Source organism: Rhipicephalus microplus, chromosome 1 (genome assembly GCF_043290135.1).
Source record: "Rhipicephalus microplus isolate Deutch F79 chromosome 1, USDA_Rmic, whole genome shotgun sequence".
Lineage (NCBI taxonomy): Eukaryota > Metazoa > Arthropoda > Arachnida > Ixodida > Ixodidae > Rhipicephalus > Rhipicephalus microplus.
This window is the reverse complement of record NC_134700.1, coordinates 1,601,455-1,624,422: the sequence shown is the minus strand read 5'-3', so window position 1 is coordinate 1,624,422 and position 22,968 is coordinate 1,601,455.

The window sequence follows — 22,968 nt, the reverse complement described above, 5'->3', positions numbered from 1 at the left end:
AGGTAGCGTCATGAAACTACCAAAAACGACGTCATCTAACGAGATAGTGTTGTTTTATAGCGAGTATTAAACTGCGATAGGTGAAATGTTGTGAAAGCACACAAAACGGCATGAACAAGCCAAATACTGCGTTTTCTACCGTTACAAGTGCGAAACTGCTATATTGTGATATTCTCGTTAAAGCGCATGCAAGCATCGTGAAACCTTAAAGAAATATGTCATTTAGCGAGATACAACGTTCTGTACTGCAATAAGTTGGTGAAAAACTGTGAGGTTATGCAAATATCGTAATTGTGAACAAAACAGTGTAATAAAGTGTTTTAGATACAAGTGCGAATGTTAGGTTAGGTTAAGATATGAACCGTCGTAAAACCGCATTAAACAATGTCAATTAGTGAGATGCAGTGTTTTTCACCATTAAAAGTCGGGAACTGCGATATCTAATGTGAAAGCGCTTGCAACCGTCGTTAGGTTAGGTTAGGTTAGGTTTTGTTAGGTTAGGTTAGGTTAGGTTAGATTAGGTTAGGTTGGGTTGAGTTGGGTTAGGTTAGGTTAGGTTAGGTTAGGTTGGGTTAGGTTAGGTTAGGTTAGGTTAGGTTACGTTAGGTTAGGTTAGGTTACGTTAGGTTAGGTTAGGTTAGGTTACGTTAGGTTAGGTTAGGTTAGGTTAGGATAATTTGGTTAGGTTAGGTAAGGTTAGGTTAGGTTAGGTTGGGTTGGGTGTTGTTGGGTTGGGTGTTGTTGGGTTGGGTTGGGTTGGCTTAGGTTGGGTTAGGTTAGGTTAGGTTACGTTAGGTTAGGTTAGGTTAGGTTACGTTAGGGTATGTAAGGTTAGGTTAGGTTACGTTAGGTTAGGTTAGGTCAGGTAAGGTTAGGTTACGTTAGAATAGGTTAGGTTAGGTTAGGTTACGTTAGGTTAGGTTAAGTTAGGTTAGGTTAGGTTTGGTTAGGTTTGGTTAGGTTAGCTTAGGTTAGGTTAGGTTGGGTTGGGTTGGGTTGGGTTGGGTTAGGTTAGGTTAGGTTAGGTTAGGTTAGGTTGGGTTAGGTTAGGTTAGGTTACGTTAGGTTAGGTTTGGTTAGGTTAGGTTAGGTTAGGTTAGGTTATGTTAGGTTAGGTTGGGTTAGGTTAGGTAAGGTTACGTTAGGTTAAGGTATGAACCGTCGTAAAACCGCATTAAACAATGTCACATAGTGAGATGCAGTGTTTTTCACCTTTACAAGTTGGGAACTGCGATATCTAATGTGAAAGCGCTTGAAACCGTCGTAATGTTGTAGAAAGCAATGTAAAGTAGCTAGTAAAACGTTTTCTAACGATAGAAGTGCGAAGGTTCGGTTAGTTTGAGCTAGGTAGCGTCGTGAAGCCACCAAAAACGATGTCATCTAACGAGATAGTGTTGTTTTATTGCGAGTACGAAACTGCGATAGGTGAAATATTGGGAAAGCACACAAAATGGCATGAACTAGCCAGATACTGCGTCTTGTGCCGTTACAAGTGCGAAACTGCTTTATTGTGATATTCTCGTTAAAGCGCATGCAAGTATCGTGAAACCTTAAAGAACGATGTCATTTAGCGAGATACAGCGTTCTGTACTGCAATAAGTTGGTGAAAAACTGTGAGGTTATGCAAATATCGTAATTGTGAACGAAACAGTGTAATAGAGCGTTTTTCAATACAAGTACGAATGTTAGGTTAGGTTAAGATATGAACCGTCGTAAAACCGCATTAAACAGTGTCACTTAGTGAGATGCAGTGTTTTTCACCATTACAAGTCGGGAACTGCGATATCTAATGTGAAAGCGCTTTCAAACGTCGTTAGGTTAGGTTACGTTAGGTTAGGTTAGGTTAGGTTACGTTAGGTTAGGTTTGGTTAGGTTAGGTTAGGTTAGGTTATGTTAGGTTAGGTTGGGTTAGGTTAGGTTAGGTTAGGTTAAGATATGAACCGCGCTAAAACCGCATTAAACAATGTCACTTAGTGAGATGCAGTTTTTTTCACCTTTACAAGTTGAGAACTGCGATATCTAATGTGAAAGCGCTTGAAACCGTCGTAATGTTGTAGAAAGCAATCTAAAGTAGCGAGTAAAACGTTTTCTACGATAGAAGTGCGAAGGTTATGTTAGGTTGAGTTATGTTAGTTTAAGCTAGGTAGCGTCGTGAAACCACCAAAAACGACGTCATCTAACGAGATAGTGTTGTTTTATTGCGAGTACGAAACTGCGATAGGTAAAATGTTGTGAAAGCACACAAAACGGCATGAACAAGCCAAATACTGCGTGTTGTACCGTTACAAGTGCGAAACTGCTATATTGTGACACTCTCGGTAAAGCGCATGCAAGTATCGTGAAACCTTAAAGAACGATGTCATTTAGCGAGATACAGCGTTCTGTACTGTAATAAGTTGGTGAGAAACTGTGAGGTCAAGCAAATATCGTAATTGTGAACGAAACAGTGTAATTGAGCGTCTTTAGATACAAGTGCGAATGTTAGGTTAGGTTGACATATCCACCGTCGTAAAACCGCATTAAACAATGTCACTTAGTGAGATGTAGTGTTTTTCAACATTACAAGTCGGCAACTACGATATCTAATGTGAAAGCGCATGAAACCGTCGTAATCTTGTAGAAAACATTGTAAAGTTGCGAGTAAAACGTTTTCTAACGATAGAAGTGCGAAGGTTAGGTTAGGTTAGGTTAGTTTAAGCTAGGTAGCGTCGCGAAACTACCAAAAACGACGTCATCTAACGAGATAGTGTTGTTTTATTGCGAGTATTAAACTGCGATAGGTGAAATGTGAAAGCACACAAAACGGCATGAACAAGCCAAATACTGCGTGTTCTACCGTTACAAGTGCGCAACTGCTATATTGTGATATTCTCGTTCAAGCGCATGCAAGCATCGTGAAACCTTAAAGAACAATGTCATTTAGCGAGATACAGCGTTCTGTACTGCAATAAGTTGGTGAAAAACTGTGAGGTTATGCAAATATCGTAATTGTGAACGAAACAGTGTAATAGAGCGTTTTTCAATACAAGTACGAATGTTAGGTTAGGTTAAGATATCAACCGTCGTAAAACCGCATTAAACAATGTCACTTAGTGAGATCCAGTGTTTTTCACCATTACAAGCCGGGAACTGCGATATCTAATGTGAAAGCGCTTGCAAACGTCGTTAGGTTAGGTTAGGTTACGTTACGTTAGGTTAGGTTAGGTTAGGTTAGGTTAGGTTAGGTTATGTTAGGTTAGGTTGGGTTAGGTTAGGTTAGGTTACGTTAGGTTGAGGTATGAACCGTCGTAAAACCGCATTAAACAATGTCACTTAGTGAGATGCAGTGTTTTTCACCTTTACAATTTGGGAACTGCGATATCTAATGTGAAAGCGCTTGAAACCGTCGTAATGTTGTAGAAAGCAATGTAAAGTAGCGAGTAAAACGTTTTCTAACGATAGAAGTGCGAAGGTTATGTTAGGTTGAGTTATGTTAGTTTAAGCTAGGTAGCGTCGTGAAACCACCAAAAACGACGTCATCTAACGAGATAGTGTTGTTTTATTGCGAGTACGAAACTGCGATAGGTAAAATGTTGTGAAAGCACACAAAACGGCATTAACAAGCCAAATACTGCGTGTTGTACCGTTACAAGTGCGAAACTGCTATGTTAACATTCTCGGTAAAGCGCATGCAAGTATCGTGAAACCTTAAAGAACGATGTCATTTAGCGAGATACAGCGTTCTGTACTGTAATAAGTTGGTGAGAAACTGTGAGGTCAAGCAAATATCGTAATTGTGAACGAAACAGTGTAATTGAGCGTCTTTAGATACAAGTGCGAATGTTAGGTTAGGTTGACATATCAACCGTCGTAAAACCGCATTAAACAATGTCACTTAGTGAGATGTAGTGTTTTTCAACATTACAAGTTGGCAACTACGATATCTAATGTGAAAGCGCATGAAACCGTCGTAATCTTGTCAAAAACATTGTAAAGTTGCGAGTAAAACGTTTTCTAACGATAGAAGTGCGAAGGTTAGGTTAGGTTAGGTTAGTTTAAGCTAGGTAGCGTCGTGAAACTACCAAAAACGACGTCATCTAACGAGATAGTGTTGTTTTATTGCGAGTATTAAACTGCGATAGGTGAAATGTTGTGAAAGCACACAAAACGGCATGAACAAGCCAAATACTGCGTGTTCTACCGTTACAAGTGCGAAACTGCTATATTGTGATATTCTCGTTAAAGCGCATGCAAGCATCGTGAAACCTTAAAGAACAATGTCATTTAGCGAGATACAGCGTTCTGTACTGCAATAAGTTGGTGAAAAACTGTGAGGTTATGCAAATATCGTAATTGTGAACAAAACAGTGTAATAGAGCGTTTTTAGATACAAGTGTGAATGTCAGGTTAGGTTAAGATATGAACCGTCGTAAAACCACATTAAACAATGTCCCTTAGTGAGATGCAGTGTTTTTCACCATTACAAGTCGGGAACTGCGATATCTAATGTGAATGCGCTTGCAAACGTCGTTAGGTTAGGTTAGGTTAGGTTAGGTTAGGTTATGTTAGGTTAGGTTGGGTTAGGTTAGGTTAGGTTACGTTAGGTTAAGGTATGAACCGTCGTAAAACCGCATTACACAATGTCACTTAGTGAGATGCAGTGTTTTTCACCTTTACAAGTTGGGAACTGCAATATCTAATGTGAAAGCGCTTGAAACCGTCGTAATGTTGTAGAAAGCAATGTAAAGTAGCGAGTAAAACGTTTTCTAACGATAGAAGTGCGAAGGTTATGTTAGGTTGAGTTATGTTAGTTTAAGCTATGTAGCGTCGTGAAACCACCAAAAACGACGTCATCTAACGAGATAGTGTTGTTTTATTGCGAGTACGAAACTGCGATAGGTAAAATGTTGTGAAAGCACACAAAACGGCATGAACAAGCCAAATAATTCGTGTTGTACCGTTACAAGTGCGAAACTGCTATGTTGTGACATTCTCGTTAAAGCGCATGCAAGCATCGTGAAACCTTAAAGAACGATGTCATTTAGCGAGATACAGCGTTCTGTACTGCAATAAGTTGGTGAAAAACTGTGAGGTTATGCAAATATCGTAATTGTGAACGAAACAGTGTAATAGAGCGTTTTTCAATACAAGTACGAATGTTAGGTTATGTTAAGATATGAACCGTCGTAAAACCGCATTAAACAATGTCACTTAGTGAGATGCAGTGTTTTTCACCATTACAAGTCGGGAACTGCGATATCTAATGTGAAAGCGCTTGCAAACGTCGTTAGGTTAGGTTAGGTTAGGTTAGGTTGGGTTAGGTTAGGTTAGGTTAGGTTAGGTTAAGATATGAACCGCGCTAAAACCGCATTAAACAATGTCACTTAGTGAGATGCAGTGTTTTTCACCATTACAAGTCGGGAACTGCGATATCTAATGTGAAAGCGCTTGCAAACGTCGTTAGGTTAGGTTAGGTTAGGTTAGGTTAGGTTAGGTTAGGTTAGGTTGGGTTAGGTTAGGTTAGGTTAGGTTAGGTTAAGATATGAACCGCGCTAAAACCGCATTAAACAATGTCACTTAGTGAGGTGCTGTGTTTTTCACCATTACAAGTCGGGAACTGCGATATCTAAAGTGAAAGCGCATGAAACCGTCGTAATCTTGTAGAAAACATTGTAAAGTAGCGAATAAAACGTTTTCTAACGATAGAAGTGCGAAGGTTAGGTTAGTTTGAGCTACGTAGCGTCGTGAAACCACCAAAAACGATGTCATCTAACGAGATAGTGTTGTTTTATTGCGAGTACGAAACTGCGATAGGTGAAATATTGTGAAAGCACACAAAATGGCATAAACTAGCCAGATACTGCGTCTTGTGTCGTTACAAGTGCGAAACTGCTTTATTGTGATATTCTCGTTAAAGCGCATGCAAGAATCGTGAAACCTTAAAGAACGATGTCATTTAGCGAGATACAGCGTTCTGTACTGTAATAAGTTGGTGAGAAACTGTGAGGTCAAGCAAATATCGTAATTGTGAACGAAACAGTGTAATTGAGCGTCTTTGGATACAAGTGTGAATGTTAGGTTAGGTTAATATATGAACCGTCGTAAAAACGCATAAAAAAATGTCACTCAGTGAGATGCAGTGTTTTTCACCATTACAAGTCGGGAACTGCGATATCTAATGTGAAAGCGCTTGCAACCGTCGTCAGGTTAGGTTAGGTTAGGTTAGGTTAGGTTACGTTAGGTTAGGTTAGGTTAGGTTTGGTTAGGTTAGGTTAGGTTAGGTTAGGGTATGTTAGGTAAGGTTTGGTTAGGTTAGGTTAGGTTAGGTTGGGTTAGGTAAGGTTAGGTTAGGTTAAGATATGAACCGCGCTAAAACCGCATTAAACAATGTCACTTAGTGAGATGCTGTGTTTTTCACCATTACAAGTCGGGAACTGCGATATCTAATGTGAAAGCGCATGAAACCGTCGTAATCTTGTAGAAAACATTGTAAAGTAGCGAATAAAACGTTTTCTAACGATAGAAGTGCGAAGGTTCGGTTAGTTTGAGCTAGGTAGCGTCGTGAAACCACCAAAAACGATGTCATCTAACGAGATAGTGTTGTTTTATTGCGAGTACGAAACTGCGATAGGTGAAATATTGTGAAAGCACACAAAATGGCATAAACTAGCCAAATACTGCGTGTTCTACCGTTACAAGTGCGAAACTGCTATATTGTGATATTCTCGTTAAAGCGCATGCAAGCATCGTGAAACCTTAAAGAACAATGTCATTTAGCGAGATACAGCGTTCTGTACTGCAATAAGTTGGTGAAAAACTGTGAGGTTATGCAAATATCGTAATTGTGAACGAAACAGTGTAATTGAGCGTCTTTGGATACAAGTGCGAATGTTAGGTTAGGTTAAGATATGAACCGTCGTAAAACCGCATTAAACAATGTCACTCAGTGAGATGCAGTGTTTTTCACCATTACAAGTCGGGAACTGCGGTATCTAATGTGAAAGCGCTTGCAACCGTCGTTAGGTTAGGTTAGGTTAGGTTAGGTTACGTTAGGTTAGGTTAGGTTAGGTTTGGTTAGGTTAGGTTAGGTTAGGTTAGGTTAGGTTAGGTTGGGTGGAGTTGGGTTAGGTTGGGTTAGGTTAGGTTAGGTTAGGTTAAGATATGAACCGCGCTAAAACCGCATTAAACAATGTCACTTAGTGAGATGCTGTGTTTTTCACCATTACAAGTCGGGAACTGCGATATCTAATGTGAAAGCGCATGAAACCGTCGTAATCTTGTAGAAAACATTGTAAAGTAGCGAATAAAACGTTTTCTAACGATAGAAGTGCGAAGGTTAGGTTAGTTTGAGCTACGTAGCGTCGTGAAACCACCAAAAACGATGTCATCTAACGAGATAGTGTTGTTTTATTGCGAGTACGAAACTGCGATAGGTGAAATATTGTGAAAGCACACAAAATGGCATAAACTAGCCAGATACTGCGTCTTGTGTCGTTACAAGTGCGAAACTGCTTTATTGTGATATTCTCGTTAAAGCGCATGCAAGTATCGTGAAACCTTAAAGAACGATGTCATTTAGCGAGATACAGCGTTCTGTACTGTAATAAGTTGGTGAGAAACTGTGAGGTCAAGCAAATATCGTAATTGTGAACGAAACAGTGTAATTGAGCGTCTTTGGATACAAGTGCGAATGTTAGGTTAGGTTAAGATATGAACCGTCGTAAAACCGCATTAAACAATGTCACTCAGTGAGATGCAGTGTTTTTCACCATTACAAGTCGGGAACTGCGGTATCTAATGTGAAAGCGCTTGCAACCGTCGTTACGTTAGGTTAGGTTAGGTTAGGTTACGTTAGGTTAGGTTAGGTTAGGTTTGGTTAGGTTAGGTTAGGTTAGGTTAGGTTAGGGTATGTTAGGTAAGAATTGGTTAGGTTAGGTTAGGTTAGGTTGGGTTAGGTAAGGTTAGGTTAGGTTAAGATATGAACCGCGCTAAAACCGCATTAAACAATGTCACTTAGTGAGATGCTGTGTTTTTCACCGTTACAAGTCGGGAACTGCGATATCTAATGTGAAAGCGCATGAAACCGTCGTAATCTTGTAGAAAACATTGTAAAGTAGCGAATAAAACGTTTTCTAACGATAGAAGTGCGAAGGTGAGGTTAGGTTAGGTTAGTTTAAGCTAGGTAGCGTCGTGAAACTACCAAAAACGACGTCATCTAACGAGATAGTGTTGTTTTATTGCGAGTATTAAACTGCGATAGGTGAAATGTCGTGAAAGCACACAAAACGGCATGAACAAGCCAAATACTGCGTGTTCTACTGTTACAAGTGCGAAACTGCTATATTGTGATATTCTCGTTAAAGCGCATGCAAGCATCGTGAAACCTTAAAGAACAATGTCATTTAGCGAGATACAGCGTTCTGTACTGCAATAAGTTGGTGAAAAACTGTGAGGTTATGCAAATATCGTAATTGTGAACATAACAGTGTAATAGAGCGTTTTTAGATACAAGTGCGAATGTCAGGTTAGGTTAAGATATGAACCTTCGTAAAACCACATTAAACAATGTCACTTAGTGAGATGCAGTGTTTTTCATCATTACAAGTCGGGAACTGCGATATTTAATGTGAAAGCGCTTGCAAACGTCGTTAGGTTAGGTTAGGTTAGGTTAGGTTACGTTAGGTTAGGTTACGTTAGGTTAGGTTAGGTTAGGTTAGGTTAGGTTAGATTAGGTTAGGTTAAGGTATGAACCGCGCTAAAACCGCATTAAACAATGTCACTTAGTAAGATGCTGTGTTTTTCACCATTACAAGTCGGGAACTGCGATATCTAATGTGAAAGCGCATGAAACCGTCGTATTCTTGTAGAAAACATTGTAAAGTAGCGAATAAAACGTTTTCTAACAATAGAAGTGCGAAGGTTAGGTTAGTTTGAGCTAGGTAGCGTCGTGAAACCACCAAAAACGATGTCATCTAACGAGATAGTGTTGTTTTATTGCGAGTACGAAACTGGGATAGGTGAAATATTGGGAAAGCGCACAAAAAGGCATGAACTAGCCAGATACTGCGTCTTGTGCCGTTACAAGTGCGAAACTGCTTTATTGTGATATTCTCGTTAAAGCGCATGCAAGTATCGTGAAACCTTAAAGAACGATGTCATTTAGCGAGATACAGCGTTCTGTACTGTAATAAGTTGGTGAGAAACTGTGAGGTCAAGCAAATATCGTAATTGTGAACGAAACAGTGTAATTGAGCGTATTTAGATACAAGTGCGAATGTTAGGTTAGGTTGAGATATCAACCGTCGTAAAACCGCATTAAACAATGTCACTTAGTGAGATGCAGTGTTTTTCACCATTACAAGTCGGGAACTGCGATATCTAATGTGAAAGCGCTTGCAAACGTCGTTAGGTTAGGTTAGGTTAGGTTAGGTTAGGTTAGGTTAGGTTACGTTACGTTAGGTTAGGTTAGGTTAGGTTTGGTTAGGTTAGGTTAGGTTAGGTTAGGTTATGTTAGGTAAGGTTTGGTTAGGTTAGATTAGGTTAGGTTGGGTTAGGTAAGGTTAGGTTAGGTTAGGTTAGGTTAAGATATGAACCGCGCTAAAACCGCATTAAACAATGTCACTTAGTGAGATGCTGTGTTTTTCACCATTACAAGTCGGGAACTGCGATATCTAATGTGAAAGCGCATGAAACCGTCGTAATCTTGTAGAAAACATTGTAAAGTAGCGAATAAAACGTTTTCTAACGATAGAAGTGCGAAGGTTAGGTTAGTTTGAGCTACGTAGCGTCGTGAAACCACCAAAAACGATGTCATCTCACGAGATAGTGTTGTTTTATTGCGAGTACGAAACTGCGATAGGTGAAATATTGTGAAAGCACACAAAATGGCATAAACTAGCCAGATACTGCGTCTTGTGTCGTTACAAGTGCGAAACTGCTTTATTGTGATATTCTCGTTAAAGCGCATGCAAGTATCGTGAAACCTTAAAGAACGATGTCATTTAGCGAGATACAGCGTTCTGTACTGTAATAAGTTGGTGAGAAACTGTGAGGTCAAGCAAATATCGTAATTGTGAACGAAACAGTGTAATTGAGCGTCTTTGGATACAAGTGCGAATGTTAGGTTAGGTTGACATATCAACCGTCGTAAAACCGCATTAAACAATGTCACTTAGTGAGATGCAGTGTTTTTCACCATTAAAAGTGGGGAACTGCAATATCTAATGTGAAAGCGCATGAAACCGTCGTAATCTTGTAGAAAACATTGTAAAGTTGCGAGTAAAACGTTTTCTAACGATAGAAGCGCGAAGGTTAGGTTAGGTTAGGTTAGTTTAAGCTAGGTAGCGTCGTGAAACTACCAAAAACGACGTCATCTAACGAGATAGTGTTTTTTTATTGCGAGTACGAAACTGCGATAGGTAAAATGTTGTGAAAGCACACAAAACGGCATGAACAAGCCAAATACTGCGTGTTGTACCGTTACAAGTGCGAAACTGCTATGTTTTGACATTCTCGGTAAAGCGCATGCAAGTATCGTGAAACCTTAAAGAAATATGTCATTTAGCGAGATACAACGTTCTGTACTGCAATAAGTTGGTGAAAAACTGTGAGGTTATGCAAATATCGTAATTGTGAACAAAACAGTGTAATAAAGTGTTTTTAGATACAAGTGCGAATGTTAGGTTAGGTTAAGATATGAACCGTCGTAAAACCGCATTAAACAATGTCAATTAGTGAGATGCAGTGTTTTTCACCATTAAAAGTCGGGAACTGCGATATCTAATGTGAAAGCGCTTGCAACCGTCGTTAGGTTAGGTTAGGTTAGGTTTTGTTAGGTTAGGTTAGGTTAGGTTAGATTAGGTTAGGTTGGGTTAGGTTAGGTTAGGTTAGGTTAGGTTACGTTAGGTTAGGTTAGGTAAGGTTACGTTAGGTTAAGGTATGAACCGTCGTAAAACCGCATTAAACAATGTCACATAGTGAGATGCAGTGTTTTTCACCTTTACAAGTTGGGAACTGCGATATCTAATGTGAAAGCGCTTGAAACCGTCGTAATGTTGTAGAAAGCAATGTAAAGTAGCTAGTAAAACGTTTTCTAACGATAGAAGTGCGAAGGTTATGTTAGGTTGAGTTATGTTAGTAGGTTAGGTTAGGTTAGCTTTGGTTAGGTTAGGTTGGGTTGGGTTGGGTTAGGTTGGGTTAGGTTGGGTTAGGTTAGGTTAGGTTAGGTTGGGTTAGGTTAGTTTAGGTTAGGTTAGGTTAGGTTAGGTTGGGTTGGTTAGGTTAGGTTAGGTTAGGTTAGGTAAGGTTAGGTTAGGTTAGGTTAGGTTACGTTAGGTTAAGGTATGAACCGTCGTAAAACCGCTATAAACAATGTCACTTAGTGAGATGCAGTGTTTTTCACCTTTACAAGTTGGGAACTGTGATATCTAATGTGAAAGCGCTTGAAAATGTCGTAATGTTGTAGAAAGCAATGTAAAGTAGCGAGTAAAACGTTTTCTAACGATAGAAGTGCGAAGGTTATGTTAGGTTGAGTTATGTTAGTTTAAGCTAGGTAGCGTCGTGAAACTACCAAACACAACGTCATCTAACGAGATAGTGTTGTTTTATTGCGAGTACGAAACTGCAATAGGTGAAATGTTGTGAAAGCACACAAAACGCAATGAACAAGCCAAATACTGCGTGTTGTACCGTTACAAGTGCGAAACTGCTATGCTGTGCTATTCTCGTTGAAGCGCATGCAAGCATCGTGAAATCTTAAAGAACGATGTCATTTAGCGAGATACAGCGTTCTGTACTGCAATAAGTTGGTGAAAAACTGTGAGGTTATGCAAATATCCTAATTGTGAACGAAACAGTGTAATAGAGCGTTTTTAATACAAGTGCGAATGTTAGGTTAGGTTAAGATATGAACCGTCGTAAAACCGCATTAAACAATGTCACTTAGTGAGATGCAGTGTTTTTCACCATTACAAGTCGGGAACTGCGATATCTAATGTGAAAGCGCTTGAAAACGTCGTTAGGTTAGGTTAGGTTAGGTTAGGTTTGGTTAGGTTAGGTTAGGTTAGGTCAGCTTAGGGTATGTTAGGTAAGGTTTGGTTAGGGTAGGTTAGGTTAGGTTGGGTTAGGAAAGGTTAGGTTAGGTTAAGATATGAACCGCGCTAAAAGCGCATTAAACAATGTCACTTAGTGAGATGCTGTGTTTTTCACCATTACAAGTCGGGAACTGCGATATCTAATGTGAAAGCGCATGAAACCTTCGTAATCTTGTAGAAAACATTGTAAAGTAGCGAATAAAACGTTTTCTAACGATAGAAGTGCGAAGGTTCGGTTAGTTTGAGCTAGGTAGCGTCGTGAAACCACCAAAAACGATGTCATCTAACGAGATAGTGTTGTTTTATTGCGAGTACGAAACTGCGATAGGTGAAATATTGGGAAAGCACACAAAATGGCATGAACTAGCCAGATACTGCGTCTTGTGCCGTTACAAGTGCGAAACTGCTTTATTGTGATATTCTCGTTAAAGCGCATGCAAGTATCTTGAAACCTTAAAGAACGATGTCATTTAGCGAGATACAGCGTTCTGTACTGTAATAAGTTGGTGAGAAACTGTGAGGTCAAGCAAATATCGTAATTGTGAACGAAACAGTCTAATTGAGCGTATCTAGATACAAGTGCGAATGTTAGGTTAGGTTGAGATATCAACCGTCGTAAAACCGCATTAAACAATGTCACTTAGTGAGATGTAGTGTTTTTCAACATTACAAGTCGGGAACTACGATATCTAATGTGAAAGCGCATGAAACCGTCGTAATCTTGTAGAAAACATTGTAAAGTTGCGAGTAAAACGTTTTCTAACGATAGAAGTGCGAAGGTTAGCTTGAGTTATGTTAGTTTAAGCTATGTAGCGTCGTGAGACCACGAAAAAGAACGTCATCTAACGAGATAGTGTTGTTTTATTGCGAGTACGAAACTGCGATAGGTAAAATGTTGTGAAAGCACACAAAACGGCATGAACAAGCCAAATACTGCGTGTTGTACCGTTACAAGTGCGAAACTGCTATATTGTGATATTCTCGTTAAAGCGCATGCAAGCATCGTGAAACCTTAAAGAACAATGTCATTTAGCGAGATACAGCGTTCTGTACTGCAATAAGTTGGTGAAAAACTGTGAGGTTATGCAAATATCGTAATTGTGAACATAACAGTGTAATAGAGCGTTTTTAGATACAAGTGCGAATGTCAGGTTAGGTTAAGATATGAACCTTCGTAAAACCACATTAAACAATGTCACTTAGTGAGATGCAGTGTTTTTCATCATTACAAGTCGGGAACTGCGATATTTAATGTGAAAGCGCTTGCAAACGTCGTTAGGTTAGGTTAGGTTAGGTTAGGTTACGTTAGGTTAGGTTACGTTAGGTTAGGTTAGGTTAGGTTAGGTTAGGTTAGATTAGGTTAGGTTGGGTTGAGTTGGGTTAGGTTGGGTTAGGTTAGGTTAGGTTAGGTTAAGATATGAACCGCGCTAAAACCGCATTAAACAATGTCACTTAGTAAGATGCTGTGTTTTTCACCATTACAAGTCGGGAACTGCGATATCTAATGTGAAAGCGCATGAAACCGTCGTATTCTTGTAGAAAACATTGTAAAGTAGCGAATAAAACGTTTTCTAACAATAGAAGTGCGAAGGTTAGGTTAGTTTGAGCTAGGTAGCGTCGTGAAACCACCAAAAACGATGTCATCTAACGAGATAGTGTTGTTTTATTGCGAGTACGAAACTGGGATAGGTGAAATATTGGGAAAGCGCACAAAAAGGCATGAACTAGCCAGATACTGCGTCTTGTGCCGTTACAAGTGCGAAACTGCTTTATTGTGATATTCTCGTTAAAGCGCATGCAAGTATCGTGAAACCTTAAAGAACGATGTCATTTAGCGAGATACAGCGTTCTGTACTGTAATAAGTTGGTGAGAAACTGTGAGGTCAAGCAAATATCGTAATTGTGAACGAAACAGTGTAATTGAGCGTATTTAGATACAAGTGCGAATGTTAGGTTAGGTTGAGATATCAACCGTCGTAAAACCGCATTAAACAATGTCACTTAGTGAGATGCAGTGTTTTTCACCATTACAAGTCGGGAACTGCGATATCTAATGTGAAAGCGCTTGCAAACGTCGTTAGGTTAGGTTAGGTTAGGTTAGGTTAGGTTAGGTTAGGTTACGTTACGTTAGGTTAGGTTAGGTTAGGTTTGGTTAGGTTAGGTTAGGTTAGGTTAGGTTATGTTAGGTAAGGTTTGGTTAGGTTAGATTAGGTTAGGTTGGGTTAGGTAAGGTTAGGTTAGGTTAGGTTAGGTTAAGATATGAACCGCGCTAAAACCGCATTAAACAATGTCACTTAGTGAGATGCTGTGTTTTTCACCATTACAAGTCGGGAACTGCGATATCTAATGTGAAAGCGCATGAAACCGTCGTAATCTTGTAGAAAACATTGTAAAGTAGCGAATAAAACGTTTTCTAACGATAGAAGTGCGAAGGTTAGGTTAGTTTGAGCTACGTAGCGTCGTGAAACCACCAAAAACGATGTCATCTCACGAGATAGTGTTGTTTTATTGCGAGTACGAAACTGCGATAGGTGAAATATTGTGAAAGCACACAAAATGGCATAAACTAGCCAGATACTGCGTCTTGTGTCGTTACAAGTGCGAAACTGCTTTATTGTGATATTCTCGTTAAAGCGCATGCAAGTATCGTGAAACCTTAAAGAACGATGTCATTTAGCGAGATACAGCGTTCTGTACTGTAATAAGTTGGTGAGAAACTGTGAGGTCAAGCAAATATCGTAATTGTGAACGAAACAGTGTAATTGAGCGTCTTTGGATACAAGTGCGAATGTTAGGTTAGGTTGACATATCAACCGTCGTAAAACCGCATTAAACAATGTCACTTAGTGAGATGCAGTGTTTTTCACCATTAAAAGTGGGGAACTGCAATATCTAATGTGAAAGCGCATGAAACCGTCGTAATCTTGTAGAAAACATTGTAAAGTTGCGAGTAAAACGTTTTCTAACGATAGAAGCGCGAAGGTTAGGTTAGGTTAGGTTAGTTTAAGCTAGGTAGCGTCGTGAAACTACCAAAAACGACGTCATCTAACGAGATAGTGTTTTTTTATTGCGAGTACGAAACTGCGATAGGTAAAATGTTGTGAAAGCACACAAAACGGCATGAACAAGCCAAATACTGCGTGTTGTACCGTTACAAGTGCGAAACTGCTATGTTTTGACATTCTCGGTAAAGCGCATGCAAGTATCGTGAAACCTTAAAGAAATATGTCATTTAGCGAGATACAACGTTCTGTACTGCAATAAGTTGGTGAAAAACTGTGAGGTTATGCAAATATCGTAATTGTGAACAAAACAGTGTAATAAAGTGTTTTTAGATACAAGTGCGAATGTTAGGTTAGGTTAAGTTATGAACCGTCGTAAAACCGCATTAAACAATGTCAATTAGTGAGATGCAGTGTTTTTCACCATTAAAAGTCGGGAACTGCGATATCTAATGTGAAAGCGCTTGCAACCGTCGTTAGGTTAGGTTAGGTTAGGTTTTGTTAGGTTAGGTTAGGTTAGGTTAGATTAGGTTAGGTTGGGTTAGGTTAGGTTAGGTTAGGTTAGGTTACGTTAGGTTAGGTTAGGTAAGGTTACGTTAGGTTAAGGTATGAACCGTCGTAAAACCGCATTAAACAATGTCACATAGTGAGATGCAGTGTTTTTCACCTTTACAAGTTGGGAACTGCGATATCTAATGTGAAAGCGCTTGAAACCGTCGTAATGTTGTAGAAAGCAATGTAAAGTAGCTAGTAAAACGTTTTCTAACGATAGAAGTGCGAAGGTTATGTTAGGTTGAGTTATGTTAGTAGGTTAGGTTAGGTTAGCTTTGGTTAGGTTAGGTTGGGTTGGGTTGGGTTAGGTTGGGTTAGGTTGGGTTAGGTTAGGTTAGGTTAGGTTGGGTTAGGTTAGTTTAGGTTAGGTTAGGTTAGGTTAGGTTGGGTTGGTTAGGTTAGGTTAGGTTAGGTTAGGTAAGGTTAGGTTAGGTTAGGTTAGGTTACGTTAGGTTAAGGTATGAACCGTCGTAAAACCGCTATAAACAATGTCACTTAGTGAGATGCAGTGTTTTTCACCTTTACAAGTTGGGAACTGTGATATCTAATGTGAAAGCGCTTGAAACCGTCGTAATGTTGTAGAAAGCAATGTAAAGTAGCGAGTAAAACGTTTTCTAACGATAGAAGTGCGAAGGTTATGTTAGGTTGAGTTATGTTAGTTTAAGCTAGGTAGCGTCGTGAAACTACCAAACACAACGTCATCTAACGAGATAGTGTTGTTTTATTGCGAGTACGAAACTGCAATAGGTGAAATGTTGTGAAAGCACACAAAACGCAATGAACAAGCCAAATACTGCGTGTTGTACCGTTACAAGTGCGAAACTGCTATGCTGTGCTATTATCGTTGAAGCGCATGCAAGCATCGTGAAATCTTAAAGAACGATGTCATTTAGCGAGATACAGCGTTCTGTACTGCAATAAGTTGGTGAAAAACTGTGAGGTTATGCAAATATCCTAATTGTGAACGAAACAGTGTAATAGAGCGTTTTTAATACAAGTGCGAATGTTAGGTTAGGTTAAGATATGAACCGTCGTAAAACCGCATTAAACAATGTCACTTAGTGAGATGCAGTGTTTTTCACCATTACAAGTCGGGAACTGCGATATCTAATGTGAAAGCGCTTGAAAACGTCGTTAGGTTAGGTTAGGTTAGGTTAGGTTTGGTTAGGTTAGGTTAGGTTAGGTCAGCTTAGGGTATGTTAGGTAAGGTTTGGTTAGGGTAGGTTAGGTTAGGTTGGGTTAGGAAAGGTTAGGTTAGGTTAAGATATGAACCGCGCTTAAAGCGCATTAAACAATGTCACTTAGTGAGATGCTGTGTTTTTCACCATTACAAGTCGGGAACTGCGATATCTAATGTGAAAGCGCATGAAACCTTCGTAATCTTGTAGAAAACATTGTAAAGTAGCGAATAAAACGTTTTCTAACGATAGAAGTGCGAAGGTTCGGTTAGTTTGAGCTAGGTAGCGTCGTGAAACCACCAAAAACGATGTCATCTAACGAGATAGTGTTGTTTTATTGCGAGTACGAAACTGCGATAGGTGAAATATTGGGAAAGCACACAAAATGGCATGAACTAGCCAGATACTGCGTCTTGTGCCGTTACAAGTGCGAAACTGCTTTATTGTGATATTCTCGTTAAAGCGCATGCAAGTATCTTGAAACCTTAAAGAACGATGTCATTTAGCGAGATACAGCGTTCTGTACTGTAATAAGTTGGTGAGAAACTGTGAGGTCAAACAAATATCGTAATTGTGAACGAAACAGTCTAATTGAGCGTATCTAGATACAAGTGCGAATGTTAGGTTAGGTTGAGATATCAACCGTCGTAAAACCGCATTAAACAATGTCACTTAGTGAGATGTAGTGTTTTTCAACATTACAAGTCGGGAACTACGATATCTAATGTGAAAGCGCATGAAACCGTCGTAATCTTGTAGAAAACATTGTAAAGTTGCGAGTAAAACGTTTTCTAACGATAGAAGTGCGAAGGTTAGCTTGAGTTATGTTAGTTTAAGCTATGTAGCGTCGTGAGACCACGAAAAAGAACGTCATCTAACGAGATAGTGTTGTTTTATTGCGAGTACGAAACTGCGATAGGTAAAATGTTGTGAAAGCACACAAAACGGCATGAACAAGCCAAATACTGCGTGTTGTACCGTTACAAGTGCGAAACTGCTATGTTGTGACATTCTCGGTAAAGCGCATGCAAGTATCGTGAAACCTTAAAGAACGATGTCATTTAGCGAGATACAGCGTTCTGTACTGTAATAAGTTGGTGAGAAACTGTGAGGTCAAGCAAATATCGTAATTGTGAACGAAACAGTGTAATTGAGCGTCCTTAGATACAAGTGTGAATGTTAGGTTAGGTTCACATATCAACCATCGTAAAACCGCATTAAACAATGTCACTTAGTGAGATGTAGTGTTTTTCAACATTACAAGTCGGGAACTACGATATCTAATGTGAAAGCGCATGAAACCGTCGTAATCTTGTAGAAAACATTGTAAAGTTGCGAGTAAAACGTTTTCTAACGATAGAAGTGCGAAGGTTATGTTAGGTTGAGTTATGTTAGTTTAAGCTAGGTAGCGTCGTGAAACCACCAAAAACGACGTCATCTAACGAGATAGTGTTGTTTTATTGCGAGTATTAAACTGCGATAGGTGAAATGTTGTGAATGCACACAAAACGGCATGAACAAGCCAAATACTGCGTGTTTTCCGTTACAAGTGCGAAACTGCTATATTGTGATATTCTCGTTAAAGCGCATGCAAGCATCGTGAAACCTTAAAGAACAATGTCATTTAGCGAGATACAGCGTTCTGTACTGCAATAAGTTGGTGCACAACGTTGAGGTTATGCAAATATCGTAATTGTGAACGAAACAGTGTAATAGAGCGTTTTTCAATACAAGTACGAATGTTAGGTTAGGTTGACATATCAACCATCGTAAAACCGCATTAAACAATGTCACTTAGTGAGATGTAGTGTTTTTCAACATTACAAGTCGGGAACTACAATATCTAATGTGAAAGCGCATGAAACCGTCGTAATCTTGTAGAAAACATTGTAAAGTTGCGAGTAAAACGTTTTCTAACGATAGAAGTGCGAAGGTTAGCTTGAGTTATGTTAGTTTAAGCTATGTAGCGTCGTGAGACCACCAAAAAGGACGTCATCTAACGAGATAGTGTTGTTTTATTGCATGTACGAAACTGCAATAGGTGAAATGTTGTGAAAGTACACAAAACGGCATGAACAAGCCAAATACTGCGTGTTCTACCGTTACAAGTGCGAAACTGCTATATTGTGATATTCTCGTTAAAGCGCATGCAAGCATCGTGAAACCTTAAAGAACAATGTCATTTAGCGAGATACAGCGTTCTGTACTGCAATAAGTTGGTGAAAAACTGTGAGGTTATGCAAATATCGTAATTGTGAACGAAACAGTGTAATAGAGCGTTTTTCAATACAAGTACGAATGTTAGGTTAGGTTAAGATATGAACCGTCGTAAAACCGCACTAAACAATGTCACTTAGTGAGATGCAGTGTTTTTCACCATTACAAGTCGGGAACTGCGATATCTAATGTGAAAGCGCTTGCAAACGTCGTTAGGTTAGGTTAGGTTAGGTTAGGTTAGGTTACGTTAGGTTAGGTTTGGTTAGGTTAGGTTAGGTTAGGTTAGGTTAGGTTATGTTAGGCTAGGTTGGGTTAGGTTAGGTTAGGTTACGTTAGGTTAAGGTATGAACCGTCGTAAAACCGCAATAAACAATGTCACTTAGTGAGATGCAGTGTTTTTCACCTTTACAAGTTGGGAACTGCGATATCTAATGTGAAAGCGCTTGAAACCGTCGTAATGTTGCAGAAAGCAATGTAAAGTAGCGAGTAAAACGTTTTCTAACGATAGAAGTGCGAAACTTAGGTTATGTTAGTTTAAGCTAGGTAGCGTCGTGAAACCACCAAAAACGACGTCATCTAACGAGATAGTGTTGTTTTATTGCGAGTACGAAACTGCGATAGGTAAAATGTTGTGAAAGCACACAAAACGGCATGAACAAGCCAAATACTGCGTGTTGTACCGTTACAAGTGCGAAACTGCTATGTTTTGACATTCTCGGTAAAGCGCATGCAAGTATCGTGAAACCTTAAAGAACGATGTCATTTAGCGAGATACAGCGTTCTGTACTGTAATAAGTTGGTGAGAAACTGTGAGGTCAAGCAAATATCGTAATTGTGAACGAAACAGTGTAATTGAGCGTCTTTAGATACAAGTGCGAATGTTAGGTTAGGTTGACATATCAACCGTCGTAAAACCGCATTAAACAATGTCACTTAGTGAGATGCAGTGTTTTTCACCATTAAAAGTCGGGAACTGCGATATCTAATGTGAAAGCGCTTGCAACCGTCGTTAGGTTAGGTTAGGTTAGGTTAGGTAAGGTTAGGTTACGTTAGGTTAGGTTAGGTTAGGTTTGGTTAGGTTAGGTTAGGTTAGGTTAGGTTAGGGATGTTAGGTAAGGTTTGGTTAGGTTAGGTTAGGTTAGGTTGGGTTAGGTAAGGTTAGGTTAGGTTAAGATATGAACCGCGCTAAAACCGCATTAAACAATGTCACTTAGTGAGATGCTGTGTTTTTCACCATTACAAGTCGGGAACTGCGATATCTAATGTGAAAGCGCATGAAACCGTCGTAATCTTGCAGAAAACATTGTAAAGTAGCGAATAAAACGTTTTCTAACGATAGAAGTGCGAAGGTTCGGTTAGTTTGAGCTAGGTAGCGTCGTGAAGCCACCAAAAACGATGTCATCTAACGAGATAGTGTTGTTTTATTGCGAGTACGAAACTGCGATAGGTGAAATATTGGGAAAGCACACAAAATGGCATGAACTAGCCAGATACTGCGTCTTGTGCCGTTACAAGTGCGAAACTGCTTTATTGTGATATTCTCGTTGAAGCGCATGCAAGTATCGTGAAACCTTAAAGAACGATGTCATTTAGCGAGATACAGCGTTCTGTACTGTAATAAGTTGGTGAGAAACTGTGAGGTCAAGCAAATATCGTAATTGTGAACGAAACAGTGTAATTGAGCGTATTTAGATACAAGTGCGAATGTTAGGTTAGGTTGAGATATCAACCGTCGTAAAACCGCATTAAACAATGTCACTTAGTGAGATGTAGTGTTTTTCAACATTACAAGTCGGGAACTACGATATCTAATGTGAAAGCGCATGAAACCGTCGTAATCTTGTAGAAAACATTGTAAAGTTGCGAGTAAAACGTTTTCTAACGATAGAAGTGCGAAGGTTAGCTTGAGTTATGTTAGTTTAAGCTATGTAGCGTCGTGAGACCACCAAAAAGGACGTCATCTAACGAGATAGTGTTGTTTTATTGCATGTACGAAACTGCAATAGGTGAAATGTTGTGAAAGTACACAAAACGGCTTGAACAAGCCAGATACTGCGTGTTGTACCGTTACAAGTGCGAAACTGCTATAATGTGATATTCTCGTTAAAGCGCATGCAAGCATCGTGAAACCTTAAAGAACGATGTCATTTAGCGAGATACAGCGTTCTGTACTGCAATAAGTTGGTGAAAAACTGTGAGGTTATGCAAATATCGTAATTGTGAACGAAACAGTGTAATAGAGCGTTTTTCAATACAAGTACGAATGTTAGGTTAGGTTAAGATATGAACCGTCGTAAAACCGCATTAAACAATGTCACTTAGTGAGATGCAGTGTTTTTCACCATTACAAGTCGGGAACTGCGATATCTAATGTGAAAGCGCTTGCAAACGTCGTTAGGTTAGGTTAGGTTAGGTTAGGTTAGGTTAGGTTAGGTTAGGTTTGGTTAGGTTAGGTTAGGTTAGGTTAGGTTATGTTAGGTTAGGTTGGGTTAGGTTAGGTAAGGTTACGTTAGGTTAAGGTATGAACCGTCGTAAAACCGCATTAAACAATGTCACTTAGTGAGATGCAGTGTTTTTCACCTTTACAAGTTGGGAACTGCGATATCTAATGTGAAAGCGCTTGAAACCGTCGTATTGTTGTAGAAAGCAATGTAAAGTAGCTAGTAAAACGTTTTCTAACGATAGAAGTGCGAAGGTTATGTTAGGTTGAGTTATGTTAGTTTAAGCTGCGTAGCGTCGTGAAACCACCAAAAACGACGTCATCTAACGAGATAGTGTTGTTTTATTGCGAGTATTAAACTGCGATAGGCGAAATGTTGTGAAAGCACACAAAACGGCATGAACAAGCCAAATACTGCGTGTTCTACCGTTACAAGTGCGAAACTGCTATATTGTGATATTCTCGGTAAAGCGCATGCAAGTATCGTGAAACCTTAAAGAACGATGTCATTTAGCGAGATACAGCGTTCTGTACTGTAATAAGTTGGTGAGAAACTGTGAGGTCAAGCAAATATCGTAATTGTGAACGAAACAGTGTAATTGAGCGTCTTTAGATACAAGTGCGAATGTTAGGTTAGGTTGATATATCAACCGTCGTAAAACCGCATTAAACAATGTCACTTAGTGAGATGTAGTGTTTTTCAACATTACAAGTCGGGAACTACGATATCTAATGTGAAAGCGCATGAAACCGTCGTAATCTTGTAGAAAACATTGTAAAGTTGCGAGTAAAACGTTTTCTAACGATAGAAGTGCGAAGGTTAGGTTAGGTTAGGTTAGTTTAAGCTAGGTAGCGTCGTGAAACTACCAAAAACGACGTCATCTAACGAGATAGTGTTGTTTTATAGCGAGTATTAAACTGCGATAGGTGAAATGTTGTGAAAGCACACAAAACGGCATGAACAAGCCAAATACTGCGTTTTCTACCGTTACAAGTGCGAAACTGCTATATTGTGATATTCTCGTTAAAGCGCATGCAAGCATCGTGAAACCTTAAAGAAATATGTCATTTAGCGAGATACAACGTTCTGTACTGCAATAAGTTGGTGAAAAACTGTGAGGTTATGCAAATATCGTAATTGTGAACAAAACAGTGTAATAAAGTGTTTTTAGATACAAGTGCGAATGTTAGGTTAGGTTAAGATATGAACCGTCGTAAAACCGCATTAAACAATGTCAATTAGTGAGATGCAGTGTTTTTCACCATTAAAAGTCGGGAACTGCGATATCTAATGTGAAAGCGCTTGCAACCGTCGTTAGGTTAGGTTAGGTTAGGTTTTGTTAGGTTAGGTTAGGTTAGGTTAGATTAGGTTAGGTTGGGTTGAGTTGGGTTAGGTTAGGTTAGGTTAGGTTAGGTTGGGTTAGGTTAGGTTAGGTTAGGTTACGTTAGGTTAGGTTAGGTTAGGTTACGTTAGGTTAGGTTAGGTTAGGTTACGTTAGGTTAGGTTA